General features: G+C 53.2%; 1 long non-coding RNA gene across 2 annotated transcripts; it reads left to right on the top strand.

Annotated features, from left to right (window-relative positions):
• Positions 1-447: 447 nt before the first annotated feature.
• LOC111551440 lies at positions 448-7,182 on the top strand. 2 transcript variants are annotated; one of them, XR_002734364.2, is made up of 4 exons: positions 448-601; positions 1,009-1,165; positions 4,025-4,234; positions 7,048-7,182. It is a non-coding gene; the product is annotated as an uncharacterized LOC111551440 (long non-coding RNA). The 2 variants fall into 2 exon arrangements; XR_002734363.2 differs by lacking the exon at positions 448-601 and having other exon boundaries at positions 966-1,165.
• Positions 7,183-17,219: the final 10,037 nt, after the last annotated feature.

Below are 17,219 nucleotides of genomic sequence, written 5' to 3'. Positions count from 1 at the left end.
CTCCAGACAACATACAACTCACTTGCACATTAAGCCCAAATGGCCACAGGTCACCTGAGCCCCACCTCAGGAGGGGTCACTGGTGGGTCAAGATACTGGGTTTGAAAATCACTTTTCTAGCCAAATTCTCTCTCTTGCTCCACAGAGGACTTGGAGGCTGGGGTTTGATGCCTGAGAATGGGCAGCATCTTTCTCACGGGAGTGAAAGAACCAGCGAGGCAGCTCCAGTAGAGCCACAGGCGGGCCTCCCAGGCGTGGGTGGGGCAGGACAGGAGGGAGGAGGGGCAGCCAAGGACCTGGGAATGCAGGCCCCATGGCAGCCGCAGTGGCCCCGGGAGGGCTGGCAGAGCCACCTCCCGCAGGGTGGGTGTGAAGGGGAGAGTTTGCCCACCAGGAATGAGACCTTCCCCAGCTTCCAGGGTGTGCCCCTCCCTCTCTCCTCCGTCCTCCCCGCTGTGGAAGGATGTCTGGGAGGGCAGGTGACCCTGTCGCCTGTTTGCTTCACATCCGTTCCCCTTCGTGTGGCAGATCTCCCTGCAGGAGTGGAAAGGGTGGCAGTGCTGCCTTTCAGGGCCAGGGAAAAGCGTAGGAACCCAAACAGGTAGAGTGGGAAATGCATTCGCCACTGTCTGCCCCAAGCCTTCGTGTTGCCAAGAAGAACAGGGTGGGAGGCCGAGGTGGGTGCTCAAGGTCGCAAAGAGGGTGAGTGGGGGAAGGCGGACCCCCAACCCAGTCTCCTCCCCTGGCAGAGATCAGGGGTGAGCAGAGGGTCCAGAGGGGGAAGGGGTCTGGAAGAGTGGGATCAGGTGTTCCTTGTGCACAATGTCGGTGGGAATGTGGACGAGGGCAGCCACCATGGGGAATGCTACGGAGGTTCCTCAAACATTTAAAAATAGAAGTGCCTACCACCCAGCCATCCCAATGCTGGGTATTGACCCAAAATAATTGCAGTCAGTATTGTGAAGAGGTGTCTGCACCCCAAGTTCATTGCAGCACTATTCACAGTAGCCAAGTAGTGCAAGCAACCTCCATGTCCATCAACAAATGAATGCATAAAGAGTCCGGGCCATCACCACACCACGGAGTACTACTCAGCCATGAAAAAGAGGAAACCCGGTCATTAGTGACAGCATGGATGAGCCCAGAGGACATTATGTTCCATGAGGTAAGCAGAAAGGCAGACACTGCACGGTCTCCCATCCACAAGGAATCTGAAACAGTCAAGCTCATAGAAGCAGCGAGGAGGGTGGGGTCTCCAGGGCTGGAGGAGGGGAAGCTGGGGTAGAATACAGTTTCCGTTATGCACGACGAGTAGGTTCCAGAGATCTGCTGTTCAACACAGTGCGTCTACTTAACACTAATCATGAGAAAAGATCGGCTGCTCTCAGGAGCACCTGCTTCCGGGTCTGATGGGCAGTCGTGAAGCTGGTTCCCAGAGTCGGACCTGAGTTGTATGGGAGGCGCTGGTGCAGCTCGGTCCCAGCTGCTGTGCCTGAAGTGGGTCCCTAGGAGGCTCAGAGCGGGAAGAGGTGGAGGGCAGGGCTGGCTCGTCCTGAGCCCGGGAGGCTTAGTATCCAGGGCCCATAACCACTGTAAGGGGCTGGGAGCATCGTTTAATTTCCATTAAAATCTAAAGAAAAAAAATTAATGTTTACATTGAAGAAGCTTTTAACATATAATATTAATAACCATCATTACTAACATAACAGTAATAATATCATCTTTATATCACCGCAGTCATAAAATATAATTTTAAACAATTTTTATGGAGGAAGAATCCAAGAAAGTGACCGGCACCCCGACCCAGGTCTAGCCTTGGATCCATTCCCGTGGTCCGTCTGGCCTGGAGCTGGCCCTTTAATCTCTCTGCCTCCTTTGCATCTTGTAGAATGAGGAGGATGACTTTGCCCTGACCTTTTTCCCTTGCTCGGGTGTGCGTGCTGCGGGTGACATTGCAGCCGGGCAATGGGGCAGGGCTGCTTTGTGTCTACACGTGACTCTCAAGTCTCCCTAAGCTGCTTTCTTTCTCTCGCAGGCCCAGGACAGGGGTTCTCACTCCACAGGTGGAGGCGTTGTGGGATACAGTACAGGGTGACCTGTTATATTTGAATTTCAGATGAACACAAATAACTTTTTAGGATACATATGTCCCCACATGACAGGAGACGGACTAAAAAATTATTTGTAATATATGTGAAATTCACACTTACTGGGTGTCTTGTGTTTTCATTTGTTGCCTTTGGCAACCACACATTTGGAGACGTTTTTGATTGTCATGACTTCGGGGTGGGGGTGCCCCTGGCATTTAGTGGGTGGAGGTCAGGGACGCTGCCACCCTCCCACAGTGCCCAGGACAGAAACGTCTGCCGTGCCCGAAAACTGCTGCCTACAAGCAGAGGTGACAGGCGAAGGCGCCGTCTGTCCTTACTTGAGTTCTTTCCTTCGGAGGCAGGGGATGAGACCGTGGGACGCCCACGGCCCCGCCAGTCTCCGTGAGGCCGCGACGGAAGCTGGAAAGGCCTGGCGTGGAAAATGCCTCACCCTGCTCCTGTCTGAGGGTTCAGCTCTGCCTGTGCAGGCCCCAGTCAAGACGTGGGGTGTTTCCTGGGTTCCCGCAGGTGCCGCAGGGCCTGAGCTGCCACCCGACCTTGCCCTGCCAGCAGCCACAGACGTGACGGGCTTGTTCTTGAACGCCGGGGCCACAGACGTGTCCTCCGTTCCCTCGCGGGGGCGGGTTCCACGCTCACCCCTTCTGGCCCACAGCGCCCCCTGCTGGTCATTTGATGGAAGCCGCTTTAGTTCACTTGCTCCTACATGCACATCACCACGAAACTCCCTTTGGCCCTTGTGGTTTAATACATCTGGTTACTTTACTCCGTGTAGCCACATGAGCGTGCATGTCCTGATCTTAAATAAAACTATCTTTTTCTTTTTTCTTTTTTTTTTTTTGAGACGGTGTCTCGCTCTGCCGCCCAGGCTGGCGTGCAGTGGCCAGATCTCAGCTCACTGCAAGCTCTGCTTCCCAGGTTCACGCCATTCTCCTGCCTCAGCCTCCCGAGTAGCTGGGACTACAGGCGCCGCCACCTCACCCGGCTAGTTTTTTGTATTTTTAGTAGAGACGGGGTTTCACCGTGTTGGCCAGGATGGTCTCGATCTCCTGACCTCGTGATCCGCCCGCCTTGGCCTCCCAAAGTGCTGGGATTACAGGCTTGAGCCACCGCGCCCGGCCTCTTAAATAAAACTATCCAAGTGGCAGCTCATTAATCCAAGAGTAGCTGTTTTAGTCAGGGTTCTCCGGGAAACAGAACCGTTAGGGTGGTTCTCTCACATATATGAGAGAGGGATTAATTTTAAGAAATTGGTTTTCATGCCTGTAATCCCAGCACTTTGGAAGGCGGAGGCAGGTGGATCACCTGAGGTCAGGAGTTCGAGACCAGCCTGACCAACATGGTGAAACTCCATCTTGACTAAAAGTACAAGAATTAGCTGGGTGTGGTGGTGCGTGCTTGTAATCCCAGCTACTCAGGAGACTGAGGCAGGAGAATTGCTTGAACCCAGGAGGCAGAGATTGCAGTGAGCCAAGGTTGCATCACTGCACTCCAACCTGGGCAACAGGGTGAGACACCGTCTCAAAAAGAAAAAGAAAAAGAAATTGGTTTATGTGGTTGTGGAGGCTGGTAAAATCTGCAAGGTAGACCAGCAGGCTGGGGACGCAAGGAAGAGCTGGTGCTGTAGCTCGGGTCCAAAGGCCGTGGACTGGCAGGACTCTCTCTTCTTTGGGGAGGTCAGTCTTTTCTCTGGAGGCCTCAGCTGATTGGATGAGCTCCTCATACACTGTGGAGGGTGATCTGCTTGATGCAACATCTACTGATTTCAATGTCAACCTCATCTAGAAAATATTTCACAGTAACATCTAGAGTGATGTGTAACCAAATATCTGGGCACTGTGGCCTAGCCAAATTGTCATGAACAATTAGCCATCACGATGCCTGTTTGTTATTCTACACTGTGCTTCTGTCCACAGCAGCAGGGCAGTGTGCAAGGCGCCCACCAGCTGACTGCTGTCCCTGGAGCACGTCCTCACGGATAAGAGTAGCCGGTGGTCACTTTGGAGAGCAGTGGTCCTGCCGGGGAGAACAGGACCACAGGCAGGAAGTTTCACTGAGGACAGAGCCGGGCAGTGTCTGGAGCCTGAGGGGCGTGGTGGCCGGGCGTCAGCGAGCTCCGGAAACAGGTATTCCACGAGGTGGGAGCACCCAGAGGGAACAGTGGGGCTGCGGTGTGGAGCCCGCAGTGGCTGGAGCTCCTGTCCTGCAAAGTCAGGGATGAGATGTCTTCCCCTCCTTCCTGGCCTCAAGCCCATCGGTGTCTCTCTAGTCCCACCACCTTGCTGGCTCCAGGTCTCGCCAACTCCTCTCCAGCAGCCTCAAGGAGCTGCTTCCGATGTCAGGGCTTTTCCAGGGTGTCGCATCCCCCCAGCTCCAGCTGAGCCCTCCCTGCTCCCACCTCCTGAGCTGTAATCGTCAGCCTGCTGTCTTAGGCCTCCAGGGCCTGGGAAAGACGTCCACAGTTTACAGGGCATCTCCCCAGAAACCTAACTCAGTCTTAGACGGGGGCTTTATTTTTGTTTTCTCCAGATTGCTCATTTGGGCTGTAAATAACCAGCTGGGTGCGGTGGCTCATGCCTGTAACCCCAGCACTTTGGGAGACCGAGGCGGGCGGGTTGCCTGAGGTCAGGAGTGTGAGACCAGTCTGGCCAACATGGTGAAACCCCAACTCTAGTACAAAATACAAAAATATTAGCCGGGCTTGGTGGCATGTGCCTGTAATCCCAGCTACTCGGGAGGCTGAGGCAAGGGAATTGCTTGAACCAAGCAGGTGGAAGTTGCAGTGAGCCGAGACTGCACCACTGCACTCCAGCCTGGGCGACAGAACGAGACTCCGTCTCAAAAAAAAAAAAAAGACACGAGCCCAAGTATGGCAGGCATGAGTGACTCACCCTGCAGACCAGGCCGCAGCACAGCTGACACCATCAGGAAGGACAGAGCCCTGGAGAGTCCAGGAGGCCCTTCCTGGGAGGACCAGGGACACAGTAAGGCCCTATCCCAAGTTCACCCACGGGGCCATCTACTCCATAGCCGCAAGCTGCCTCAGAGACACAGGCCCTCCCGCCCCAGCCGCTCCTTCCTCCTCCCACCCAGGAGGCCCTGCTGTTGTGCTAGAATGGTGCTCCTCAAAACATCTGCTGAGCCCTAACCCATGGCACCTCCAAATGGGACCTTCCTTGAAGACAGGGTCTGACCAGGGGTGATCAAGTTGAAATGTGGTCAGCAGGCTGGGCGCTAACTCCCTATGACTGCTGTCCTTACGAAAAGGGGGAATTAGGACAGAGACAGACGCGCACAGAGGGAGAGTGCCACGGAGATATGACTGTGTCCTTATGAAAAGGGGGAATTAGGACCCAGCGGCAGACCCGCACAGAGGGAGAGTGCCACGGAGAGTATGGAGAGACCCAGCCACAATCCAGGGAGCCCCCCCACCATCCCTAGAGGGAGAGCGCAGTGTCGGGGGACAGGCCCTTCCCTAGTGCTCTCAGAGGGAGCCTGGCCCTGCCCACACCTTGATCTCGGACCTCAGTCTCCAGAAGCATAGGATGATAAAACTCTGTTGTTGAAGTCTCGGGTTTGGGGTGCTTTGTTATGGCAGGGGCACCCCTGCACCCTCCGTCCTGCTCCCTGCTCCCATCTCCTTCTCCAAGTCTGTCTGGTCTGCTGAGCGCTAGGAGCTCCACCAGGCTTCCCCTCCTCTCTGGATGACCCAGCCTTAACCAAGGCCTGACCACCCACCTGGATGGGGAGGGGAGGGCACGCGGACAGACAAGGAGGGAGAGAAGGCAGGAGCGAGGGCGAGATGGGGAAAAGACAAAAGAAGGGAGAGAGGGAGAGAAGGAGAGTAGGAGAGGGAGAAGGAGAGGGAGAAGGGGAGAAGAGAGATGGGGACAGAGATAGAGTGGACAGAGAGAGGAGGGAAAGAGAGAGAGACGACTGGAAAGAGAGAAAGACTGGGGTGGTCAGGGTGGGGGGGCGGAGTGTCCGGGCCTGGGAGCTCAGCCCTAAACCTTGCCATAACTGATGCTTTAAAACAATGTAACTTTGAAGTAGTGGACTAGCCCCCTGTGCCTGGTGACTGAAGAATTGAAGAAATGTTTGCAGGGCTGGTGTAGAGGGCTAGCAGCTGAGGCCTGCTCTGGTATGTGTGAAGACTGATAATTTATGCCTGAGCCGGCAGCGTGGCAGTGTGAGACTCCTGACCCCAGAGTCTGGGGGCCTAGGACGCTCTCTTCATGGCGTTTGACTTCCACCGTGCTCCCCAGGCAGCCTCTGCCGGCTGCTGAACGCAGTAGAATTCCTTGAGGCTGCGGTCTCTGAAAGTGCTCTAGGAGTGGGGGCGTGGAGCTCAGCTTCAGGGTGGGATTCCAGGAGCATGGAAATGTGAGGTGGTCCCACCCAATGTGGAGCTAGGACCCCCACATCCTCTTGCAATTCATTCTGTCCGTGTCCCTCCAGTTGCTCAGAACTGCTATGTGAGCCAGGCGCTGTTGATGGGGGAAGGAGGGGTGAGGTACAGGGGAAATACACCATCTCCCTGACCCCAGGAGCTTGTCATTTGGGTGGGAAAAAGTCAGTTTCCATTTGTGGAAATGCCTGCCCGATGCCACAGAAGAAACCGTGTCCAGGATGGAGGGTGTGCGTTTGTCAACTCCTTGGGTGGCATTCTCTGGCCATCCTAGAACCCCTGCCCCGTGGACTAATAACTGGTGTTAGCCGGAGTTAACTGGTGTCAGCCGGTGCCTGATGGAGAATGTCACACCTACTCACTGGAAATGCGCGGGAAGGGGTTTCACTTCCCAACTCCATTTTCAGTGCCGGCAGCTCGGGTGTTTGACGTTGGCCGTGGTGGAAACACGTACACCACAGAGATCGACAGACTCTGTGGGTCGGGATTTTTTCTTTTCTTTTGTTTTTCTCTCCTTTTGTTTTCTATTAGGAAGGCCGATGCCAGCATGCCACTGAGAAGGTCATCCAAGTCCAGCTCAAGGTCATCAAAACCCACGGTTGCTACAGTCATAGAAGAGAACCCCAAGCAGTGGATTAGTTCTGCCTCCTTCCGCCAAGCGAGTAAACATCTCATTCACGGAACGACTGACTTTCAGGCAATATTAAGATTTCCATAAAAATGGCTATTTGGAAAACACACATCTGCTAATATATCTGAAACATGAAACTCCAGCAGTCTTGGTACAGTTAAAAACAGAATTTGGAGATATTCGTGGGGCCTGTTTCTCTATTAGTCAATGAATTCATCATATTTATATATTTATGAGCTGGGCTTGGGGGCTCACACCTGTAATCCTAGCACTTTGGGAGGCCGAGGCGGGAGGATCACTTGAGGTCAGGAGTTCGAGACCAGCCTGGCCAACATGGTGAAACCCCATCTCTATTAAAAATACAAAAATTAGCCGGGTGTGTTGGCACACACCTGTAGTCCCAGCTACTTGGGAGGCTGAGGCAGGAGAATCGCTTGAACCCAGGAGGTGGAGGTCACAGTGAGCCAAGATCACACCACTGCATTCTAGCCTGGGTGACAGAGTGAGACTCTGTCTAAAAAAAAATGTTGAAAATACCACTCTTACCCACAGGGAATACTGGCAGTGAAATCCAACTGAACCAGCTACAATGGAGAGTCTTGCTGGCTGACCTTACTGGCCTCTGGGCGACAGTGGGACTCACCACCACGGACGACCTACATTTCGCTAACTTTGCCCCCTGCCATCTCAGGCTGGGATACTGGCCTCCGAGGGCTCCTTGCCAAGTGTGCCTGGACTCAGGGACTCCCACACAGCTGGAAATTGGCTCCTTCGTGTGACTGGCTCAGGTCAGACAGCTGCTTCCATGGTATCCGCCAGACATATGGGACCATCCTCCACCTCGGAGACCTCCACAGCCCCCAGGTTCCAGCTGTGGTGACCGGCAGGAGGCTGCTGCAGACCCTGGGCTGCCCAGGTGGCCCCAGATCTCAAAGCTTCTCTGGACGGACTGCATGGCGCTCCCTCTGGGCCACAGAGAGTGCCGCCTGCCTCCCAGGCCAAGCCAACCCTCCCTTTGTCTCCCAGGAAGCAAGTTCTTCAGCTCTTGCTGGAGAGCCTCTGGCAGACCAGCGGCCCCTGCTCACCTCTCCAGGCACCTGGGCAGAAAGCCTTTCTTTGTTCTCTTTCAGCCCAAACAAATTAACCTGCCGAGGCCAAGCCTATGACTCAAACACATGGAGGTCGCACAGTTCATCCGCTGTGCCCAAATGTGGGTAGACTCGGGTTTGGGACCTGCTAAGAGCCTCCCTTTGGAGAGGGAGCTGGTGGTGTCAGGACTCCCTCCCGAGCACTGATTGGCTTTGTTATCTGGGGCCAGTGACGGCGTCTCTCTGTTCCTTTTGTTTCCTGTCCGCCAAACGTAAATAATGGCAACCCAACCTCATAGGGTAGTTGTAGACTGAAATGTGTTAATTGTGCAAAGATTAAATGTGTTTATCCATGCAGAATGCTAGCACAGTGCTTGATATAGAGCAGGCTTTTCACAAATGTTAATTATTATTATTAATGTGGCTATTGTGATCTTTGGAGTGAATGGATGCAGTCATCTGCCTTGTGTCCAATGCAAATGCTTAGTTGTCCTGAATAACTGCCAACTACGCCGCATTTTGCAGTGAGAGGCTCTGGGCCCTCGGATCAAGCCGCTGGCCTGTGTAATTCAGCCCTCACAGTGCAGTGTGCTAGCTGGCATCAAATTTGACTGCAAAACACAGACAAGGCCAAGATAAAGAAGATAGAGAATTCTAGTGCGGGACACCAGGGCTGGTATAGCGTGCCCACCTGCCAGGAGCCCAGGCGGCATCTGCTTGCTCTGTTACCCTTGACTCAGAGCTTCCACCTTGTAGACCAAGGCTCTGCTGGGCCTTCAGGATCCCAGAGGGAGGAGGGAGAAGATAAGACCAAGGATGCGTCCCTGCTGCCTTTTGAGGAAGCGTCTTGGCAGCTGCCATGTCACCATACGTCTCAGTGGCCAGAAGTTAGGCTCAGCGAAGAGGCTGGAACAGTTTTTATTCTGGACGACCATAGGCCCAGTTAAAAATTGGGGATTCCACTTCTAAGAAAGAGGGGCAGTAGTACTAGGGTGGACTCTGGGTAGTGTCTGCAGGAATTTTTCCACCCTCTCTCTTCCTGCCATTTGTGAACCCTTCCCGATGTAGCGGGGATTTGATGCTTGGGACTAGGAACCAGTGACCTACGTCAGACGGTTCAGAGTCTGTGCCCACTCTTGAGGGTCACGTATGCCCCAGCCTATTCCATATTGACAGAAAGGGGTGTCCTGCAGAAGCACTTACGCGGGTGCTGGCAGAGTTTTGGGGGGTGGATGTGATTTGTATTAGTTATCTGTTGCTGTGTGACAAATCACTCCAACACTTAGTGGCTTAAAACAGCAACAATCATTTACGATTGCTCACAGTTACTTTGGATTTGGCATTTGAGAGTGTCTTGACCAAGGATTCTGTCTGAAAGTCCCTCTTGAGGTTGCAATCAGATGTCAGCTGTGGCCATAGTCATGGGTGGGACCAACAGAGGATGGAGGATTTACTGACATGGTGGCTCCCCTACATGGCTGGAGAATTGCACTGGCTGCTGGTGGGAGGCCTCAGCTCCTCTCAGCACGCACCTCTCCATGGAGCTGCTTCAACACCCTTGCAACATGGTGGCCAACTTCCCATAGAAGCAGCCATCTGGCCAGGAGATGAAGACAGAAGCTGCAGTACCATTAATGACCAAGCCTTGGGAGTAACGCACTGTCGCCTCTGCGGTATTCTGTTGCCACAGGGGTCAGGCCTGATTCCCTGTGGGAGTGGACTACACAATAACAGAAATACTAAAAAAGGGGATAGAGTTGGCCTCATGCTGGTGGGTGGCTCGCAAAGTGCCTGTTTAATCAGCTTACCACGACTGGCTGTGGCTCCATTCATCCCTGTGGAAGTTCAGACAAGCAGAAATTAACACCGTGAATCTTCACAAGTTGACTTTAGGTCTCCTGAGGGGTCTCTTGATCTACTGGGATAATTAATTTGGGAAATGGAAACTTCCCCCTTTTCCTTTCCAATGGAAAATGCTTTGGCTGAGAGTTAGGGTTTTAGAGCTGGTTCGAGTGAAAACTAGCCACATCCTGTGGGCAAATCATTTAAATTTTGTGCACCTTCTTTTTCTTATCAGTGAAATTGGAATAGTGATGTCACTTCCCTCATGTCCTTCCCAAGGATATTTTGAGACTCCAATAGGAACAAAGGTGAAGACGCAGTGAACGCATTCGCCTTGGGCTGGAGTTCATGGCTGCTACTCAGCTGAGTATGAAAGTCTCAAAGTTGTTACTAGCCCTTTTCTAGAGAAAGAGAAATAAAACTCAGTGAGATTCTCACATTTCCTGGAGGTGACTCGATGACTCTACCAGGCCAGAAGCTGTCTCACAGAGTGAGATTTTTAAGGGAGTTTGGTCCATAAGGCCCAAAGCCCTTTGGCACGAATGACTTGTATTTCCAGGTGGCAATTCTTGGTGCCACCAGCATGGTATTAGATGTGTACGGACACACAACTTTGGCATGCAATTTCAGCGACTCATAGACCCCCTGACGCCCATCCATGAATTTTCCTAATGGTCGAAGCTTCAAATTTAAAACTCTTGCCTTGCAGGGTGGTGTGTGAGAGTCACTTAGGTCAACTGTAAGAAATTAGACCACGTGTAAAAGAAATCAGGCTACAGGCAGGCAAATAGTTTAAAGTGGACATTCTGACACAGACCTCCTGTGAGGCCTCAGCTGCCCTCTGGGAAGTTGCTTCTTATTCTAACTTTGTTAACCTCGACTTGTCCCGGAGTCAGATCTGCAGACCCGTCTCTCAAAAACAGCTTCCTGGTACTCCAGGGCTGGGAGGACCTGTGATGAAGGCCAGCCTTCCTACAAGGGTACAGCCTCAGGGTTGAGACCCGTACATGTTCAAAAGACAAGTGCATGGCTCTGTTAATGCAAACTCATGTTCACTGCTAGAAAATTAATTCCTACAAGGGACTGATCTCGTTCTTTCTTAACCCTGAAGTTTCATTATAAGTAATGAAACTTATAGTAATCATACTCCACACGTGTGCAGCACACAGGTTAACGAAGGACTTTATCATAAAATGTTTAGGCCGGGCGCGGTGGCTCAAGCCTGTAATCCCAGCACTTTGGGAGGCCGAGACGGGTGGATCACGAGGTCAGGAGATCGAGACCATCCTGGCTAACACGGTGAAACCCCGTCTCTACTAAAAATACAAAAACTAGCTGGGCGAGGTGGCGGGCGCCTGTAGTCCCAGCTACTCGGGAGGCTGAGGCAGGAGAATGGCGTAAACCCGGGAGGCGGAGCTTGCAGTGAGCTGAGATCCGGCCACTGCACTCCAGTCCGGGCGACAGAGCAAGACTCTGCCTCAAAAAAAAAATAAAAATAAAAATAAAAAAAACATAAAATGTTTAATTTGTACAACACCCTAAAGAGGCAGGTAGTTGTTCTATTTTAAGGATGAGAAAGTTGGGGTTCCGAGAAATGAAGTGACCTGCCCAGTGTTACACAGCCGATAGGAGCATGTGGTTTCAGGCCTCACAACCACAAGGATGTTGCTGTTTCTGCCTCGTGCCACCATCTTCCTCACCAAGCAGGTCTTGTGAACCCTAGAACTGACTGTGCAGGCTGCTGAGGCTGTCAGCACATGTTCCCACCAGGCTGACACAAACCACGTTAGAGGAAATGAATAACCAGGTCATGGGTGGGGCCGGCCTCTGTCTGGAGAGCCATCAGTTATGATAACCAAAATCAAAGCCAGAGAGTCCCAGACTCTTCCAACTCAGGAGCTTCCCCTGCTAGGGCCAAGGCTGGGAGGGAGGGAGCAGCGTCTTCGTTCAGAGGATGCTGGCAGTGGGTCCTCCATGCTCCTGCATTAGTCACTGGGCTTTGGAGCAAAAGTCCCACCAGGCCAGCAGGCAGTGCCTGGGGTCCGTGGCAGAGGCATGGGAGGAGCTGAGCTGCCCTCAAGTGAATTCCCTGCAGGTCAGCGGAGGGGTTCCAGGGGGGCGTGTCTAGTCTGGGTGGTAACAGTTCCCTAACTGACATCATGAAAGCAGGGCGCAGGCTGTCTGCTGTGGCCCGCCCCTCTGTGCAGCACACGGACTGCCCACACTCAGGGTGGTCGGCCGGGCTGGTCTTCTCCTCCAGGTGGAATCCAGCATCCCCCACAGGTGAGTGCCGCTGGGCTCGACGAGACTCTATTGGGTTTGCGCCCACAGCTGTTCTGTTTCATTTCATTTGCAGTGATACTTCTCACTCCAGTCGTAGCTTAGATTAGGATCCCTAGAAACAGACTCTCTGAGGGACCGCTGCCTCGTGCAGGTTCACTGGTAGTACCCTAGGGAGATGCACCAGGGGGCTGAGGGAGACCTCCTCCTAGAACCTCAGCCTCAGCCTGTCCCCCAGGACGTCATCCTTGAGCCTCAGCCTCAGCCTGTCCCCCAGGACCTCGCCCTTGAGCTGAAGCCTCTGTGGCTGGGATAACCTCTGAGATTGTCCTAAACTGAGACAGAGTCTCAAGACTGGGTCTTGGTATCCAAAGTCACACAGTCCTTGGCCATGTGGCACTCCTGGGAGGGGCTGTGGCCTTCAACCAGGCAGGTCCCCTGCAGGCGGGGTAGGCTAGCCCGGGGCCCAGCTGGGAGCAGCTCAGCCCACATGCTCAGGAGCTGAGCCACGATGGGGCCTGGGCTCTGAGAGGGGCGCTGGGTGGAGCACAGTGCTATCCACGGAGCCGAATTTGATTCAGTCCCACTTAAACTCTGGACAGTGAGTATAAAAACAAAACGGTGTCACTCCTAGAAAAACGAAGTCGAGTGATTTGGAAAAATTCAGTAAGGGCAATCTGCTAAAAAAAAAAAAAAAAGGAGTTGAAATAAGTTGTGGACAAGACAACCATAAATGACTAGGCATTCAGATGGTTTCACGAGGGTCTTTCGGCCCCTGTTCATTCATGACGTGCATGTTTTTATACTACAGTACCTAAGCTTGTGGTTTACACATGGAAGCTAACAGAACTCTACTCCACTGAGCTCATGAAGAGGTTGAAGATAAATGAATGTATGTCAAATTTAACGTTTCAATGGATTTAAATATATTCATAGAATTTTGAAAGTGGTTCTCCTCTTTCCCAAACATTTTATTGTCCACCTGGCTCTGCACCGAGTTGAGAGGGCTTCCAGGAGCTTCTGAGCCAGCCCGACGGACGCACAGAGCACATTCCCACCGAGGGAACCACAGACACGGCAGCTCTGGTCACCGCCAGCATCCACCCTTTTCCGACAGACCCCCAGACCGTGATGCTGTGGCCCGGGCGGGACCCTCCTCTTTCCTCTGATTGTGAACATGGTTCTACGTGTTGAGGCTTCTGCAGTGAACAAAGCAGACAAAGGCTGTGGCTTTCTGGGGCTCCCTTTACTTGGGTGGGCAGCGCAGCAGGGCGTTCATTGCTGGCACGCCCACAGTGGGCCAGGACCGTGCTGAGTGTGTGGCACCTTCTCCTGGGTGGGGGTTACAGAGTCGGGTGGCTGACCCTGCTCTTCTGTGTGTTTACCTGTCTCCCTGAACGTGTGGTCACTTCCGAGTCCAGGCTGGGAATCAGCACAGAGCTACCTTATTGGCCGTGCGTCAGATGCTGGTACGCCAATCAGTAAGAGGATTGCTAGAAAGGATCCCTGGCTGGGCGGAAATTGGAAGGGCCCATAGCTCTGTGGTTTTCTCAGAGCCTGAATCTGGACGCCCACGTCCACCGAACCGGGCTCCGTGTGGCTGGAGACTGTGCTTGGGGCACCCACACAGGTAAGGACGAGCACCCCAAGGGACCATGCTAGACCCCCCCAGCCCAACTCTGCTGAGAAAGGCGGCTGGCTACTGTTACCGCCCTGAGGCCAGGACTTGTGAGTTTATCATTAAAGAAAACACAGCAAGGGAAAAGGGGGGAAGGAATGCAGGACTGTGAACGCTTCCTGCGTGGTTTAGGGCAACTTCCTTGCCTTCTCTGGGCCTCAGATTCCCTGTGTAGTGTCACTGGCTGAGTTCAGATGGAGAATGACCATTTTGGAGCCTGTGGTTTGCAGAGGGGAAGCCAGGCCTTCAGGAGCAGCCCTAGAAGGCTGCCCATCTGCCTGTCTCGGCTCCTGGGGAGCCCCAGCAGGGAGGTCAGTCTCCTGAGGCTGCGTCTGCCTCCTCTGCCTCCCTCCTTTCCTGGCCTCGGAGTCCCCACAGGCCCCTCAGCAACTCTTCTCTGGAATGAAAGAACACCAATTTTCTCCCTGGAATGCCAGTGTGAAAATAAACAAAAACCACCTGTGACAGACTGAATGCTAGGTGTTTCCCCAAATTCACTGTTGAAGCCCTGACCCCTGGTGTGATGGCTAGAGATGGAGCATCTGGGAAGTGATTAGGGTTAGAAGAGGTTTTAGGTGTGGCTGCCCCATGATGGGATTCGTGCCCTTGTAAGAAGAAACGTCAGGGCAATCTCTTCTCTTGCTTCCTCTTGCTCCTTCTTGCTCTGCCACATGCAGACAGAGGGAGAAGGCGGCCAACGGTAAACCGGGGAGAGAACCCTCACCAGGAACAAAGTGTACTGGCCCCATGATCTTAGACTTCTGGACTCTAGCACTGTGAGAAATCAAGTCCTGCTATTTAAGCCCCCAGTCTATGGGACTTCACTATGGCGGCTAAGGCTAAGACTGCACCAAAATGAGTGTGAGCACAGGCTGCTTATCCAGAGCTTTCTCTAGCAAGGGGCTCACTGCTTTTACCTGCGTTTGGACAGGGGGGTGGGCGAGCTTCACGGTGGAGAAAAGGAGGCTCCAGGGATGCTCTGGCTGGAGGCTGCTGGCATGGGCAGCTGGAGGCGCTCAGAAGCAGGGCGTCAAAGGAGATTGGTTGTGGGTATTTGGCTTTTCCCAGTTGGTCCTTAGTTAGAAGCAGGGCTGAGAATAAGAGAAGCTGGTATTTACCGCTCAAGTCCTGACCTCTGGGACCAACCGCTGCAGAGGCCATGCCTGGCCCCGGGGCAGCGTCTGCAGGTGCGGGTCAGGGCCCTGCCCTGATTTATGGTCTGGCCCTTGTCTATGGGCACATCCAGGCTCTCACCAGACGCCCGTCTGTTCCTATGATCGCACAGCTGTGTGCTAGGAGGGAGCGCCAAGGGAGCTTCTGAAAATGTCCTTCTGGGCTCTTCTGTGATGGGAGATTTTTTTTTTCTTTTTTGAAGCAGAGTCTCGCTCCGTCGCCCAGACTGGAGTGCAATGGCTGGATCTCAGCTCACTGCAAGCTCCTCCTCCCGGGTTTATGCCATTCTCCTGCCTCAGCCTCCGGAGTAGCTGGGACTACAGGCACCCACCACGTCGCCCGGCTAGTTTTTTGTATTTTTAGTAGAGACGGGGTTTCACCGTGTTAGCCAGGATGGTCTCGATCTCCTGACCTCGTGATCTGCCCGTCTCGGCCTCCCAAAGTGCTGGGATTACAGGCTTGAGCCACCGTGCCCGGCCGACAATGGGGGATTTTAATAGAGGCTTCCTGAAATCAATCAACCCCTTAAATCACTGCTTCTGGGACGGTCGGGTCAGGCAGGAGGGAAAGGAGCTTGTTTTCAGGCCAGTGGGGATGGAGGTGCCCCCAAGTGTACGTCTTCGTGAAGCTGGTGGCCCGTGGCCTCAGAGATGCCCCAGGCAGCCCAGGAGTCGGGCCGTGGACCTGGAGCTGGGTGCTGAGAAGCCTGATGGTGCTTTGGGAATTCCATAGCTGCCTGGTTGGAAGTTCAGTATTAAAACTAATTTAGGCCAGGCGTGGTGACTCACGCCTATAATCCCAGCACTTTGGGAGACTGAGGTGGGTGGATCACGAGGTCAGGAGATCGAGACCATCCTGGCCAACATGGTGAAACTCCATCTCTACTAAAAATGCAAAAAATTAGCTGGGCGTGGTGGCGCTTGCCTATAGTCCCAGCTACTCGGGAGGCTGAGGCAGGAGAATCACTTGAACCAGGGAGACAGAGGTTGTAGTGAGCTGAGATTACGCCACTGCAATCTAGTCTGGTGACAGAGAGAGATACCTTATCAAAAAAAAAGAAGAAAAAGAAAACGAAATTAAAACAGAAACAAAAATAGCGCTCTACTATGCCGCACGTGTGCAGTTTGAACACACAGAGAAGGCTGCAGTGAGGGGTTTGAGCCAGATAGGCACAGCAACCGCAGCTACAGGGGCCTGATGAGGCCACACCGGTGTCTCCCCAAAGCCATTCTAGAGCTGGGGAAAGACCAAAGCTTCTCCAAGTGGGAACCAGAGTGGTCCCTGTGGGTTGCAGCCAACGCTTGTTCTCAGGGCCAGGCCTAGCTCGTCATTCCACACTCAGTGTTTTCCAAAGTGGGGAAATGCACCTTCTGGAGCAAACCATCAACTCCTATCCACAAATCAAGCCCCGCTCGGGGGGAAGGGACGCAGGGATGGAAAGTTGGGATGGGGGCGCTGGCCTCCTTCCGGGGTGAGGCCTGGGAGAGGGCCAGGGTGGTTCACAGAAACACTGTTTGGGGGAAATGAGTATGTTAGACTTAGATGGCCTCTGCTGTGTCTGGTTTTTAAAAATCTCCTTTCACGTTTGATTCATTCTTTCTTTCTCCTTTTTAACTCCTCCTCCTCACCCACCCCATTCTTTCCGTGATTCTTGATCCGCAGGGTGACAAGAATCAGCTAATTCAGCGGGGCTGTCAGGACTGATCCCCTGTCTCTGAGGCAGCAGCTGCTCCATGATGGGGAGGTATTAATTAATTAATTAATTAACTCAATCCCTTGGCGTTCAGGCTGGACCATGTTCACATCAGACCTTGATAACAGCAAATGAGTGGCTAAATTTCCAAAAGATGGAGACATTGTTCTAAAGTTTTCTAGGCCAGGCATGGTGGCTCATGCCTATAATCCCAGCACTTTGGGAGGCCAAGGCAGGAGGAACACTTGAAGCCAGGAGTTCGAGACCAACCTGGGCAACATGGTGAAACCCCATCTCTCCAAAGGAAAAAAAAAAAAA

This window comes from Piliocolobus tephrosceles, chromosome 8 (genome assembly GCF_002776525.5).
Source record: "Piliocolobus tephrosceles isolate RC106 chromosome 8, ASM277652v3, whole genome shotgun sequence".
NCBI lineage: Eukaryota > Metazoa > Chordata > Mammalia > Primates > Cercopithecidae > Piliocolobus > Piliocolobus tephrosceles.
The sequence above is the reverse complement of the archived record's forward strand: the minus strand, read 5'-3'. Positions and strand labels throughout refer to the sequence as shown.